The 15152-nt window shown below is 46.9% G+C and overlaps 1 pseudogene; it reads left to right on the forward strand.

Annotated features, from left to right (window-relative positions):
• The first annotated feature begins 2545 nt into the window (after window positions 1-2545).
• On the forward strand, window positions 2546-10069 carry LOC139401058 (SH3 and cysteine-rich domain-containing protein 3-like; annotated as a pseudogene).
• The last annotated feature ends 5083 nt before the right edge of the window (window positions 10070-15152 follow it).

A 15152-nucleotide genomic window follows, 5' to 3' on the forward strand; every position in this document is an offset into this window, starting at 1 on the left:
TGGCAGCATCATGATGTGGGGATGTTAATCAGCGGCAGGGACTGGGAGACAAGTCAGGATCGAGGCAAAGATGATTGGAGCAAAGTATAGAGAGATCCTTGATGAAAACCTGCTTCAGAGCATTAAGGACCTCAGACTGGGGCGAAGGTTCACCTTCCAACTGGACAACGGCTGTAAGCACACAGCCAAGACAACGCATGAGTTGCTTCTGGATAAGTCTTTGAATATCCTTGAGTGGCCCAGCAAGATCCCGGACTTGAACCCGATCTCTGGAGAGAACTGAAAATAGCTGTGCAGCGATGCTCCCCATCCAACCTGACAAATCTTGAGAGGATCTGCGGGGAAGATTGAGAGAAACTCCTCAAATGCAGGTGTGCCAAGCTGGTAGCGTCATACCCAAGAAGACTCATGGCTGTAATCGCTGCCAAAGGTGCTTCAATAAAGTTCTAGGTAAAGGGTCTGAATACTTACAGTGCCTTGCGAAAGTATTCGGCCCCCTTGAACTTTGCGACCTTTTGCCACATTTCAGGCTTCAAACATAAAGATATAAAACTATATTTTTTTTGTGAAGAATCAACAACAAGTGGGACACAATCATGAAGTGGAACGACATTTATTGGATATTTCAAACTTTTTTAACAAATCAAAAACTGAAAAATTGGGCGTGCAAAATTATTCAGCCCCCTTAAGTTAATACTTTGTAGCGCCACCTTTTGCTGCGATTACAGCTGTAAGTCGCTTGGGGTATGTCTCTATCAGTTTTGCACATCGAGAGACTGAAATGTTTTCCCATTCCTCCTTGCAAAACAGCTCGAGCTCAGTGAGGTTGGATGGAGAGCATTCTCCTACATTACCTGCCTACTACTTATCTAACTTAGCACCACCTGGTGCCCTAACCAAAATACAGGGGGTGGTCCGCCCAGGTCTACCTAGTGTGCCTAGACAGTGAATATACTACGGGTATATGTATGCCCGCGGGCCTCTTGCCTAAGCACTCCCTAGGTACTGGGCCGTACCCTCTGTAGTGCCTTGCAGTCAGATGCCGAGCAGTTGCCATACCAGGCGGGATGCCGAGCAGTTGCCATACCAGGCGGTGATACAACCAGTTAGGATGCTCTTGATGTATTCACAACAAGAGAAGCAGCAACAGTTTAGCAGCCTCCTTCTTTGTCTCTACAGCATCCTACTGCTCCCTCTGCCCTTCCATAGACACCAAGACCCGACTACCATACAGCCCTCTGCCCTTCCATAGACACCAAGACCTGACTACCATACAGCCCTCTGCCCTTCCATAGACACCAAGACCTGACTACCATACAGCCCTCTGCCCTTCCATAGACACCAAGACCTGACTACCATACAGCCCTCTGCCCTTCCATAGACACCAAGACCAGACTACCATACAGCCCTCTGCCCTTCCATAGACACCAAGACCTGACTACCATACAGCACAATGGAAAGGGATACCTAGTCAGTTGTCCAACTGAATGTATTCAACTGAATGTGTCTTCTGCATTTAACCCAATCCTTCTGAATCAGAGAGGTGAAGGGGGCTGCCATAATTGACATCAAGGAATTTTGGTGGGCTGCCCGGGAAACAGTGGGTTAACTGCCTTGCTCAGGGGAACAGTGGGTTAACTGCCTTGCTCAGGGGAACAGTGGGTTAACTGCTTTGCTCAGGGGAACAGTGGGTTAACTGCCTTACTCAGGGGAACAGTGGGTTAACTGCCTTGCTCAGGGAAACAGTGGGTTAACTGCCTTGTTCAGGGAAACAGTGGGTTAACTGCCTTGCTCAGGGGAACAGTGGGTTAACTGCCTTGCTCAAGGGAACAGTGGGTTAACTGCCTTGCTCAGGGGAACAGTGGGTTAACTGCCTTGCTCAGGGGAACAGTGGGTTAACTGCCTTGTTCAGGGGAACAGTGGGTTAACTGCCTTGTTCAGGGGAACAGTGGGTTAACTGCCTTGTTCAGGGGAACAGTGGGTTAACTGCCTTGCTCAGGGGAACAGTGGGTTAACTGCCTTGCTCAGGGGAACAGTGGGTTAACTGCCTTGCTCAGGGGAACAGTGGGTTAACTGCCTTGCTCAAGGGAACAGTGGGTTAACTGCCTTGCTCAGGGGAACAGTGGGTTAACTGCCTTGCTCAGGGGAACAGTGGGTTAACTGCCTTGTTCAGGGGAACAGTGGGTTAACTGCCTTGTTCAGGGGAACAGTGGGTTAACTGCCTTGTTCAGGGGAACAGTGGGTTAACTGCCTTGCTCAGGGGAACAGTGGGTTAACTGCCTTGCTCAGGGGAACAGTGGGTTAACTGCCTTGCTCAGGGGAACAGTGGGTTAACTGCGTTGCTCAGGGGCAGAACGACAGATGTTTACCTTGTCAGGTCTATAGCTACTTGTGACATGTAAGAGATTCTTCAACAGATGTATTTTTAAATCCAGAGAGATTTTAACTTGTCCCATAGTTGTCGCTTACTTATTGTCCTGATGAACAATATATTTCAGAATATATTTAGTCTTTTTTACATGTATTGCTCTGTCCTATGGTTCAGATTGGACGATAAGGACTCTGTGGCTATCCATAACAACCCTCCAGCCCCTGAGAACTTAGCCAAAGAGGAGGAGATTACGGTCAGAGGATCTGCGTTCCAGATGAAACCCTATCCCCTATATAGTGCACAACTAAGGATCAGTCTAATTCAATCATGCCTCATAATTCAGTCATGTGTTTTGCTAATCAAATTGTTGTTCTCCTCCTCCTCTTCCTTGTTCTCCTCCTCCTTCTGTCTCTCCTCCTCCTCCTCCTCTTCCTTGTTCTCCTCCTCCTTCTGTCTCTCCTCCTCCTCTTCCTTGTTCTCCTCCTCCTTCTGTCTCTCCTCCTCCTCTTCCTTGTTCTCCTCCTCCTTCTGTCTCTCCTCCTCCTCCTCTTCCTTGTTCTCCTCCTCCTTCTGTCTCTCCTCCTCCTCCTCTTCCTTGTTCTCCTCCTCCTTCTGTCTCTCCTCCTCCTCCTCCTCTTCCTTGTTCTCCTCCACCTCCTCTTCCTTGTTCTCCTCCTCCTCCATCTCCTCTTCCTTGTCCTCCTCCTCCTTCTGTCTTTCCTCCTCCACCTCCTCTTCCTTGTCCTCCTCCTCCTCCTCCTCCTCCTCTTCCTTGTCCTCCTCCTCCTCCTTCTGTCTCTCCTCCTCCTCTTCCTTGTCTTCCTCCTCCTCCTCCTCCTCCACCTCTTCCTTGTTCTCCTCCTCCTCCTTCTGTCTCTCCTCCTCCTTCTCTTCCTCCTTCTGTCTCTCCTCCTCCTCCTCCTCCTCTTCCTTGTTCTCCTCCTCGTTCTGTCTCTCCTCCTCCTCCTCTTCCATGTTCTTCTCCTCCTCCTCCTTCTGTCTCTCTTCCTCCTCTGCCCTGTACTCCTGTCTCTCTCCTCCTCCTCCACCTCCTCTTCCTTGTCCTCCTTCTCCTCTTCCTTGTTGTCCTCCCCCACCTCCTCTTCCTTGTCCTCCTTCTCCTCTTCCTTGTTGTCCTCCTCCACCTCCTCTTCCTTGTCCTCCTCTTGTCTCTCCTCCTCCACCTCCTCTTCCTTATTCTTTTCTCCGGCGAGGCTACAGCTCTCCTCTATAGAGCAGTCAACAGAACACCGCAGTCAGTCAACAGAACACCGCAGTCAGTCAACAGAACACCGCAGTCAGTCAACAGAACACCACAGTCAGTCAACAGAACACCACAGTCAGTCAACAGAACACCACAGTCAGTCAACAGAACACCACAGTCAGTCAACAGAACACCACAGTCAGTCAACAGAACACCACAGTCAGTCAACTGCTACCCTTTTGTAGGTACCCAGCTCCCTCTGTGCTCTCACACATTCTCTCCACACCATCCATTCAACCCATATGAGTCAAGAACTAATCGATAAGCACCTTCATGCAGAGAAAGTGTAGCTCAATTTCCATTGTCTATATAATGCGTCGAAAGATATGTATTTTATTTTATTGCATCTAGAATTGAGAAATTGAGAAATTGAGAAATTGAGAAATAGAGAAATAGAGAAATAGAGAAATTGAGAAATTGAGAAATAGCAGTGTATTTTTTTACATCGATTTCAGTGTTTTTTTCCTGCTGTTGTTCTGTCTGTTTTGTTTCCAGCTCAGTCCAACCACAGTGACCCCGGTTATTGAACCCCTGTGCGTTGGTGTGTTAATGGCCAACAGGGAGTGCAAGAATGGATCAGAGGAGAAGAAGAACGTGAGTGGGAGGATGTTAAGAGTGTGAGAGTGTTCACATGATGGCCCGTTCCTGGTGTCTCGTTAGCCTGAAATCCAGAACCTAGTTTGCTAGTATCACACTCCTTGTACTCTGTGTCATTCCAAATAGTATGACAAGAAGTGGCCAGGAGTGTCATGGTAACTCAAACAGACTGGTACCCAGGTTAGTGTCATGGTAACCCAGGTTAGTGTCTCAAGTCTAGAGCAGTCGCTGATTGGAAGGAAAGGATCAAACCCAGAAGATGTTGGACGCTATCCCGGCTCTAATCTGTATTTCTCTCCCTCTAGATGATGATGATGGTGGAGGAAGAGGACTCCCGACAACCCAACAAGCAAGAGGAAGGGGGAGGAGAGGGTGGTGAGTCAAACAGATGAGTCTTTTCTAACTCCATACAGAGTTCCATCTCTGTTCACACACACTCCACGCTGCCTCAGAGGCACAGCTGGCATACCTCAGCATGCTAACGGGATATACAGCTGGCATACCTCAGCATGGTAACAAGGGATTTACAGCTGGCATACCTCAGCATGCTAACAGGGGATAAACAGGTGGCATACCTCAGCATGCTAACAGGGGATATACAGCTGGCATACCTCAGCATGGTAACAGGGGATATACAGCTGGCATACCTCAGCATGGTAACAGGGGATAAACAGGTGCCACTGCTGAGCTCTTGTTTGTTCACTCTGGGAGGGAACAGTGCTTGTATTACTCAACATGGGGTGGTTACAGAATGGTGAGACTGGCAATGTGTGTGAGATGTGTCCCAAAGAAAACCCAGAGGGAGACAAGAAAGGAGACAAAGCTGCTGCAGATGACAAGGTAAGAGAGATGATGATGATGACAATGATAGCGAATGACTCCCTGTTGTGTGTGAAGCCTCAGCCAGGGGAGAAGTAAGGTGTGTTCTCCCAGTCCCACTACTACCTGAATCTGTATCGCTTCAAGGCTGTGGGGAAAGATGACCTGGACCTACAGTAAAATCCTCACCGATTAATACTCATGATGCACTTCATGTTTATTGACTCCAACTCCATGTACTGGTTCTCTCTCTCCATGTGCATCTTGATATCTTTTGATATTGATCATTCTCTTGCTCTCTGTGCATCTCTGTCACTTAGTCTCTCTGTGCATCTCTGTCACTTAGTCTCTCTGTTTATCTCTGTCACTTAGTATATCTGTGTATCTCTGTCACTTAGTCTCTCTGTGTATCTCTGTCACTTAGTCTCTGTTTATCTCTGTCACGTAGTCTCTCTGTCACTTAGTCTCTCTGTTTGTCTCTGTCACTTAGTCTCTGTGCATCTCTGCCACTTAGTCTCTCTGCCACTTAGTCTCTCTGCCACTTAGTCTCTCTGTCACCTAGTCTCTGTCACCTAGTCTCTCTGTCACCTAGTCTCTCTGTCACCTAGTCTCTCTGCCACTTAGCCTCTCTGTCACTTAGTATCTCTGTCACCTAGTTTCTCTGTCACCTATTCTCTGTCACCTAATCTCTGTCACCTAGTCTCTCTGTCTATCTCTGTCACTTAGTCACTCTGTTTATCTCTGTCATTTAGCCTCTCTGTGCATCTCTGTCACATTGTCTCTCTATGCATCTCTGTCTCTTTAGTCTCTCTGTGCATATCTGTAAATGGTCTCTCTATGCATCTCTGTCACTTTGTCTCTGTCATTTAGTCTCTCTGTCACTTTAGTCTCTCTGCGTATCTCTGTAACTTAGTATATCTGTCACTTAGTCTCTCTATGCATCTCTGTCTCTTTAGTCTCTCTGTGCATATCTGTAACTTAGTCTCTCTGTTACTTAGACTCTGTCACCTAGTCTCTCTGTCACCTAGTCTCCGTCACCTAGTATTTCTGTCACCTAGTCTCTGTCACTTAGTATCTCTGTCACTTTAGTCTCTGTGCATCTCTGTCACTTAGTCTCTGTGTATCTCTATCACTTAGTCTCTCTGTGCCTCTCTGTCACTTAGTCTCTCTGTCACCTAGTCTTTCTGTCACTTGCCTTTCTGTCACTTAGTATCTCTGTCACTTTAGTCTCTGTGCATCTCTGTCACTTTAGTCTCTCTATGCATCTCTGTCTCTTTAGTCTCTCTGTGCATATCTGTAACTTAGTCTCTCTGTTACTTAGTCTCTGTCACCTAGTCTCTCTGTCACCTAGTCTCTGTCACCTAGTATTTCTGTCACCTAGTCTCTGTCACTTAGTATCTCTGTCACTTTAGTCTCTGTGCATCTCTGTCACTTAGTCTCTGTGTATCTCTATCATTTAGTCTCTCTGTGCCTCTCTGTCACTTAGTCTCTCTGCCACCTAGTCTTTCTGTCACCTAGTCTTTCTGTCACTTGCCTTTCTGTCACGTAGTATCTCTGTCACTTTAGTCTCTGTGCATCTCTGTCACTTTAGTCTCTCTGTGTATCTCTGTCACTTAGTCTCTGTGCATCTTAGTCTCTCTCCCCTTTAGTCTCTCTGTCACTTAGTTTCTGTCACTTAGTCTCTCTGTCACTTAGTCTTTCTGTCATTTAGTCTCTCTATCTCTGTCACTTAGACTCTCTGCCACTTAGTCTCTCTGTCTATTTCTGTCACTTCGTCTCTGTCACTAGTCTCTCTGTGATTTAGCCTCTCTGACAATTAGTATCTCTGTCACTTAGTCTCTCTGTGCATCTCTGTCACTATAGTCTCTTTGTGTACGTTGTGTGTTTGTGTTGTAGTGCAGGGGACCAGCTCACAGTGATAGATGACTCCAATGAGGAGTGGTGGAGGGTGAGTGTCTGTTAAATTGAAATGGAACTGACCCCAACCTTGACTCAAACCTCACAGCGCACTGATAGGAAATCAGCATTCAGCATCAGTAAATGAATATGGAAAGCTCAGGGAATCCACTCCCAACCTGTGTATTGTGTTTCAGGGAAAGATAGGGTGGAGGTCTTGCTTCCTGCCAGCTAACTACAACATCAGGGTGCGTTCTGAGGAGAGGGTTCACAAGTTGACACGTTCCTTCGTAGGTAACAGAGAGATGGGACAGATCACCCTGAAGAAAGACCAGGTCGGTACACTATATTACAGCTGGATGTTTTGTTCTGCTCATTCATTTGTAATACTGATAATATTGCTGTAGTCTTGGATAAGGTCTCCTCATAGACCAGAGAATTGGAATTAAATTACCTTTTTTTGGGCACAATTCAATTTTAAAAAATGCAATGTCAAACATCGTACCTGAGAGATGAAACACTACTTGAATTAATACATGTTAAATACAAATCTATGTTCTGCTTGTTCAAGGTCAGCACACTTTGGCACAGCGCTACCAGACTGTATAGTATATGTATGAGTTGGTTGTGGCCATGTATTGTGTTATTATCTGAGTCTAACTGTACTTAAAGAACAACCAAGACCCTGACCCAACACACTGAGCAGGTAGTTACTAATCACAGTGCTCAGCCTGGTCCAGGTTACTACAAATCACAGTGCTCAGCCTGGTCCAGGTTACTACTAATCACAGTGCTCAGCCTGGTCCAGGCTACTACTAATCACAGTGCTCAGCCTGGTCCAGGCTACTACTAATCACAGTGCTCAGCCTGGTCCAGGCTACAACTAATCACAGTGCTCAGCCTGGTCCAGCCTACTACTAATCACAGTGCTCAGCCTGGTCCAGGCTACTACTAATCACAGTGCTCAGCCTGGTCCAGGCTACTACTAATCACAGTGCTCAGCCTGGTCCAGGCTACTACTAATCACAGTGCTCAGCCTGGTCCAGGCTACTATTAATCACAGTGCTCAGCCTGGTCCAGGCTACTACTAATCACAGTGCTCAGCCTAGTCCAGGCTACAACTAATCACAGTGCTCAGCCTGGTCCAGCCTACTACTAATCACAGTGCTCAGCCTGGTCCAGGCTACTACTAATCACAGTGCTCAGCCTGGTCCATGCTACTATTAATCACAGTGCTCAGCCTGGTCCAGGCTACTATTAATCACAGTGCTCAGCCTAGTCCAGGCTGTTATTAATCACAGTGCTCAGCCTGGTCCAGGCTACTACTAATCACAGTGCTCAGCCTGGTCCAGGCTACTACTAATCACAGTGCTCAGCCTGGTCCAGGCTACTACTAATCACAGTGCTCAGCCTGGTCCAGGCTACTACTAATCACAGTGCTCAGCCTGGTCCAGGCTACAACTAATCACAGTGCTCAGCCTGGTCCAGCCTACTACTAATCACAGTGCTCAGCCTGGTCCAGGCTACTACTAATCACAGTGCTCAGCCTGGTCCAGGCTACTACTAATCACAGTGCTCAGCCTGGTCCAGGCTACTATTAATCACAGTGCTCAGCCTGGTCCAGGCTACTACTAATCACAGTGCTCAGCCTAGTCCAGGCTACAACTAATCACAGTGCTCAGCCTGGTCCAGCCTACTACTAATCACAGTGCTCAGCCTGGTCCAGGCTACTACTAATCACAGTGCTCAGCCTGGTCCATGCTACTATTAATCACAGTGCTCAGCCTGGTCCAGGCTACTATTAATCACAGTGCTCAGCCTGGTCCAGGCTACTACTAATCACAGTGCTCAGCCTGGTCCAGGCTACTACTAATCACAGTGCTCAGCCTGGTCCAGGCTACTACTAATCATAGTGCTCAGCCTAGTCCAGGCTGTTATTAATCACAGTGCTCAGCCTGGTCCAGGCTACTACTAATCACAGTGCTCAGCCTGGTCCAGTCTACTACTAATCACAGTGCTCAGCCTGGTCCAGGCTGTTATTAATCACAGTGCTCAGCCTGGTCCAGGCTACAACTAATCACAGTGCTCAGCCTGGTCCAGCCTACTACTAATCACAGTGCTCAGCCTGGTCCAGGCTACTACTAATCACAGTGCTCAGCCTGGTCCAGGCTACTACTAATCACAGTGCTCAGCCTGGTCCAGGCTACAACTAATCACAGTGCTCAGCCTGGTCCAGGCTACTACTAATCACAGTGCTCAGCCTGGTCCAGGCTAGTATTAATCACAGTGCTCAGCCTGGTCCAGGCTACTACTAATCACAGTGCTCAGCCTGGTCCAGGCTACTACTAATCACAGTGCTCAGCCTGGTCCAGCCTACTACTAATCACAGTGCTCAGCCTGGTCCAGGCTACTACTAATCACAGTGCTCAGCCTGGTCCAGGCTACTACTAATCACAGTGCTCAGCCTGGTCCAGGCTACAACTAATCACAGTGCTCAGCCTGGTCCAGCCTACTACTAATCACAGTGCTCAGCCTGGTCCAGGCTACAACTAATCACAGTGCTCAGCCTGGTCCAGCCTACTACTAATCACAGTGCTCAGCCTAGTCCAGGCTGTTATTAATCACAGTGCTCAGCCTGGTCCAGGCTACTACTAATCACAGTGCTCAGCCTGGTCCAGGCTACTACTAATCACAGTGCTCAGCCTGGTCCAGGCTACCACTACTTCTTAAATATGACATTTTTCAGGAACATTGATTTGGTGTGTGCATGAGGTTACAGACAATAGACACATGCTGAATCTATACTCCTGAATTATATATGGAAGAAATAGATGTGGATTTCTATAGTTTCTGTAGAGTCGGGGGCCCTTATTCACGAAGTGTCAGAAGTAGCGCTGATCTAGGATCAGTTATCCCTTTCGAATCCTAATGAATGGTATTTTATGGACGGGGGGGGGGGGGGGGACTTGATCCTAGATCAGCACTCGTCCTCTGAGATACAGTATGCCTGTCTGTACCCCCAGATCGTTGTGAAGGAAGGAAAGGAGGTGAATGGCTATCTGAAAGTCAGCGATGGACAGAAGCTGGGGTTCTTCCCTGCCAATCTTCACCGGGACATCTGAGGCCCTGGCCATTTTTTATATGAGGATGAAATTAAAACTGTAGACTAGAGCACAGTTTGAGAATTTTAAATCGCCCCCCCCCCCCCCCCCCCCAAATACCGTAGCTTTATCTCACTGCTCACTGTGAGGCAGTGCAATAACATACTTTTAACAGGGTTTTTATGAAATGGGGGATTTCTTATTCTTTCTGACATTTTTCCCGTTATTCACGAGGGTCCTTCCATGAAACGAGTGTCTTCAGCCTCCCTTTGATATTTTAAGTAAAAATTGTGCACCAATATTTCATTTTGAAAGTCTGTTATATTGAATGAAGTGCCCTTTTAATTTAGACCACATGGAGAATTCAATGAATCCCTCCGTCAACCCTCTCAATACATCTAAATGCAGCATTTTAACGTGCCCCTCCGTCAACCCACTTAATTCCACCAATTCTCCCAGGTTTCACCACCTTTGTAAAGCTCTAGTTATTTTGCTGCTTCATTTTCTGAAGATGATTATTTATGAATTGTGATTTAGTGATTCATTAACGTCTGCCCCTCATTTTAAAGTCCTGTTATGTGAACTGACACCTAAAAGCAGGTGACCTGGTTCTACTCCTTTTTTCCCGTTTTGTGGTGGGAAAGTGAGCGGGTCGAGCAGGCTAGAAATGTTTAGGCCCCATATGTAATCTACAGTGTATGGCTCTGGTTAGGCCCCATATGTAATCTACAGTGTATGGCTCTGGTTAGGCCCCATATATAATCTACAGTGTATGGCTCTGGTTAGGCCCCATATGTAATCTACAGTGTATGGCTCTGGTTAGGCCCCATATGTAATCTACAGTGTATGACTCTGGTTAGGCCCCATATGTAATCTACAGTGTATGGCTCTGGTTAGGCCCCATATGTAATCTACAGTGTATGGCTCTGGTTAGGCCCCATATGTAATCTACAGTGTATGGCTCTGGTTAGGCCCCATATGTAATCTACAGTGTATGGCTCTGGTTAGGCCCCATATGTAATCTACAGTGTATGGCTCTGGTTAGGCCCCATATGTAATCTACAGTGTATGGCTCTGGTTAGGCCCCATATGTAATCTACAGTGTATGGCTCTGGTTAGGCCCCATATATAATGTACAGTGTATGGCTCTGGTTAGGCCCCACATATAATGTACAGTGTATGGCTCTGGTTAGGCCCCATATGTAATCTACAGTGTATGGCTCTGGTTAGGCCCCATATATAATGTACAGTGTATGGCTCTGGTTAGGCCCCATATGTAATCTACAGTGTATGGCTCTGGTTAGGCCCCATATATAATGTACAGTGTATGGCTCTGGTTAGGCCCGATATATTATCTACAGTGTATGGCTCTGGTTAGGCCCCATATGTAATCTACAGTGTATGGCTCTGGTTAGGCCCCATATATAATCTACAGTGTATGGCTCTGGTTAGGCCCCATATATAATGTACAGTGTATGGCTCTGGTTAGGCCCCATATATAATGTACAGTGTATGGCTCTGGTTAGGCACCATATATAATGTACAGTGTATGGCTCTGGTTAGGCCCCATATATAATGTATATGGCAACGTTCTCTACCTCTCTTTCTCATCTCTCTATGTCTATCACTCTTTAAAGTTCTCTCACTCATGTCTCTCTTTCTCTCATATGTCTCTCTTTCTCTCATATGTCTCTCTCTCTCTCTCTCTCTCTCTCTCTCTCTCTCTCTCTCTCTCTCTCTCTCTCTCTCTCTCTCTCTCTCTCTCTCTCTCTCTCTCTCTCTCTCTCTCTCTCTCTCTCTCTCTCTCTCTCTCTCTCTCTCTCTCTCTCTCTCTCTCTCTCTCTCTCTCTCTCTCTGGTAGCTAGGCTTGAGCAGTCTTCTGATTGGACTACACAGGAACCCTTCAGACACGGGTCACTTCCCCTTAGAAACAGCCATGGTTGCCCTTTACAGAGACTGCAGAATGGGGAGAGACATGACATCAGATCTGCCATGTCATCTCTGACCTCTAACCCCTGTCAAGCGTTTCAGACAGACAGGAGGCAAGCAGCAGGCAGAGAGACAGGGAGGAGAGACAGATAGGAGCTTGGCAGTGAGACAGGGAGGAGAGACAGACAGGAGCTTGGCAGCAGGCAGAGAGACAGGGTGGAGAGACAGACAGGAGCATGGCCCCAGGCAGAGAGACAGGGAGGAGAGACAGACAGGAGCTTGGCTCCAGGCAGAGAGACAGGGAGGAGAGACAGACAGGAGCATGGCAGCAGGCAGAGAGACAGGGAGGAGAGACAGACATGAGCATGGCAACAGGCAGAGACACAGGGAGGAGAGACAGATAGGAGCTTGGCAGTGAGACAGGGAGGAGAGACAGACAGGAGCTTGGCAGCAGGCAGAGAGACAGGGAGGAGAGACAGACAGGAGCTTGGCAGCAGGCAGAGAGACAGGGAGGAGAGACAGACAGGAGCATGGCCCCAGGCAGAGAGACAGGGAGGAGAGACAGACAGGAGCTTGGCTCCAGGCAGAGAGACAGGGAGGAGAGACAGACAGGAGCATGGCAACAGGCAGAGAGACAGGGAGGAGAGACAGATAGGAGCTTGGCAGTGAGACAGGGAGGAGAGACAGACAGGAGCTTGGCAGCAGGCAGAGAGACAGGGAGGAGAGACAGACAGGAGTATGGCATCAGGCAGAGAGACAGGGAGGAGAGACAGACAGGAGCATGGCACCAGGCAGAGAGACAGGGAGGAGAGACAGACAGGAGTATGGCACCAGGCAGAGAGACAGGGAGGAGAGACAGACAGGAGTATGGCACCAGGCAGAGAGACAGAGAGGAGAGACAGACAGGAGTATGGCACCAGGCAGAGAGACAGGGAGGAGAGACAGACAGGAGTATGGCACCAGGCAGAGAGACAGGGAGGAGAGACAGACAGGAGTATGGCACCAGGCAGAGAGACAGGGAGGAGAGACAGACAGGAGTATGGCACCAGGCAGAGAGACAGGGAGGAGAGACAGACAGGAGTATGGCACCAGGCAGAGAGACAGGGAGGAGAGACAGACAGGAGTATGGCACCAGGCAGAGAGACAGGGAGGAGAGACAGACAGGAGTATGGCACCAGGCAGAGAGACAGGGAGGAGAGACAGACAGGAGTATGGCACCAGGCAGAGAGACTAAAGTACTAAAGAAATGGATGCAGCTCAGTCAGCCTGGTTTCCTGCTGTGATATTAAAAGGGTGCCACACAAGGGGGCTGATTTCATCGGAAACTTTTGGAAAAGGCATTTTATGAAAGGTCAGTATATTATATCATTGCTCAATTACACATTTTAGACACTCAGAATAATTGTACAGATGTAGCTGTGGTGTTAACTTTATCCACCAGAGGGCGCTGTTGTACCTGGTTTAACCCAGTCCAGACATTCATCTAACCCAGCATCACACAATATAGGGTGATTCTGTCTTTAGAATTTCATCCCATAGTGAAAACACGTGATAATCTTGATATAGACCTTGACTACCTATCCAGGTCAGATAGAACGTTCACCCCCGCCCCCCTCCTACAGCAACATGGAGGGCCTTTTTTGACATCAACTGGTCGGTGAACGAATGACAATGTTATGACAATGTTTTTCATGTTAATCAGATGCATTACAACGTACAGTATGCACGTTGGGGCGGCAGGTAGCCTAGTGGTTAGAGCATTGGACTAGTAACCTAAAGGTTGCAAGATTGAATCCCCAATCTGACAAGATAAAAATCTGTCATTCTGCACCTGAACAAGACAGTTAACCTAGTCCGTCATTTTAAATAAGAATTTGTTCTTAACTGACTTGCTTAGTTAAATAAAGCTTAAATAATAAAAAATAAAAAAAAATAAAAAATGTACGTCTAGATGAAATTGTAATGTTTTAGAACTGTAGAACTGCTGATAGGTCCACTAAGACAGGTCGTAACAGCTGACCCTAAAGACAGGTCGTAACAGCTGACCCTAAGACAGGTCGTAACAGCTGACCCTAAGACAGGTCGTAACAGCTGACCCTAAGACAGGTCGTAACAGCTGACCCTAAGACAGGTCGTAACAGCTGACCCTAAGACAGGTCGTAACAGCTGACCCTAAAGACAGGTCGTAACAGCTGACCCTAAGACAGGTCGTAACAGCTGACCCTAAGACAGGTCGTAACAGCTGACCCTAAGACAGGTCGTAACAGCTGACCCTAAGTCAGGTCATAACAGCTGACCCTAAGACAGGTCGTAACAGCTGACCCTAAGTCAGGTCATAACAGCTGACCCTAAGACAGGTCATAACAGCTGACCCTAAGACAGGTCATAACAGCTGACCCTAAGACAGGTCATAACAGCTGACACTAAGACAGGTCATAACAGCTGACACTAAGACAGGTCATAACAGCTGACACTCAGAATCACATTTAGTGGAAAAATTACATTCAACCATATTACATTAAACTATATTACATTCAACTATATTACATTCAACTATATTACATTAAACTATATTACATTAAACTATATGACATTAAACTATATTACATTAAACTATATTACATTCAACCATATTACATTCAACTATATTACATTAAACTATATTACATTAAACTATATTACATTAAACTATATTACATTCAACTATATTACATTAAACTATATTACATTAAACTATATTACATTAAACTATATTACATTCAACTATATTACATTAAACTATATTACATTAAACTATATTACATTAAACTATATTACATTCAACTATATTACAATTCCTCTTTGCTAGATCAGGTATAGATTTTAGCACTTCATTTTTTCATGTTTTCCTGCTTTTTGTGAAGTATTGTTGTACGTCTGTCTGTCTGTCTGTCTGTCTGTCTGTCTGTCTGTCTGTCTGTCTGTCTGTCTGTCTGTCTGTCTGTCTGTCTGTCTGTCTGTCTGTCTGTCTGTCTGTCTGTCTGTCTGTCTGTCTGTCTGTCTGTCTGTCTGTCTGTCTGTCTGTCTGTCTGTCTGTCTGTCTGTCTGTCTGTCTGTCTGTCTGTCTGTCTGTCTGTCTGTCTGTCTGTCTGTCTGTCTGTCTGTCTGTCTGTCTGTGTGTGTGTGTGTGTGTGTG

This window comes from Oncorhynchus clarkii, unplaced genomic scaffold (genome assembly GCF_045791955.1).
Source record: "Oncorhynchus clarkii lewisi isolate Uvic-CL-2024 unplaced genomic scaffold, UVic_Ocla_1.0 unplaced_contig_11512_pilon_pilon, whole genome shotgun sequence".
Classification (NCBI taxonomy): domain Eukaryota; kingdom Metazoa; phylum Chordata; class Actinopteri; order Salmoniformes; family Salmonidae; genus Oncorhynchus; species Oncorhynchus clarkii.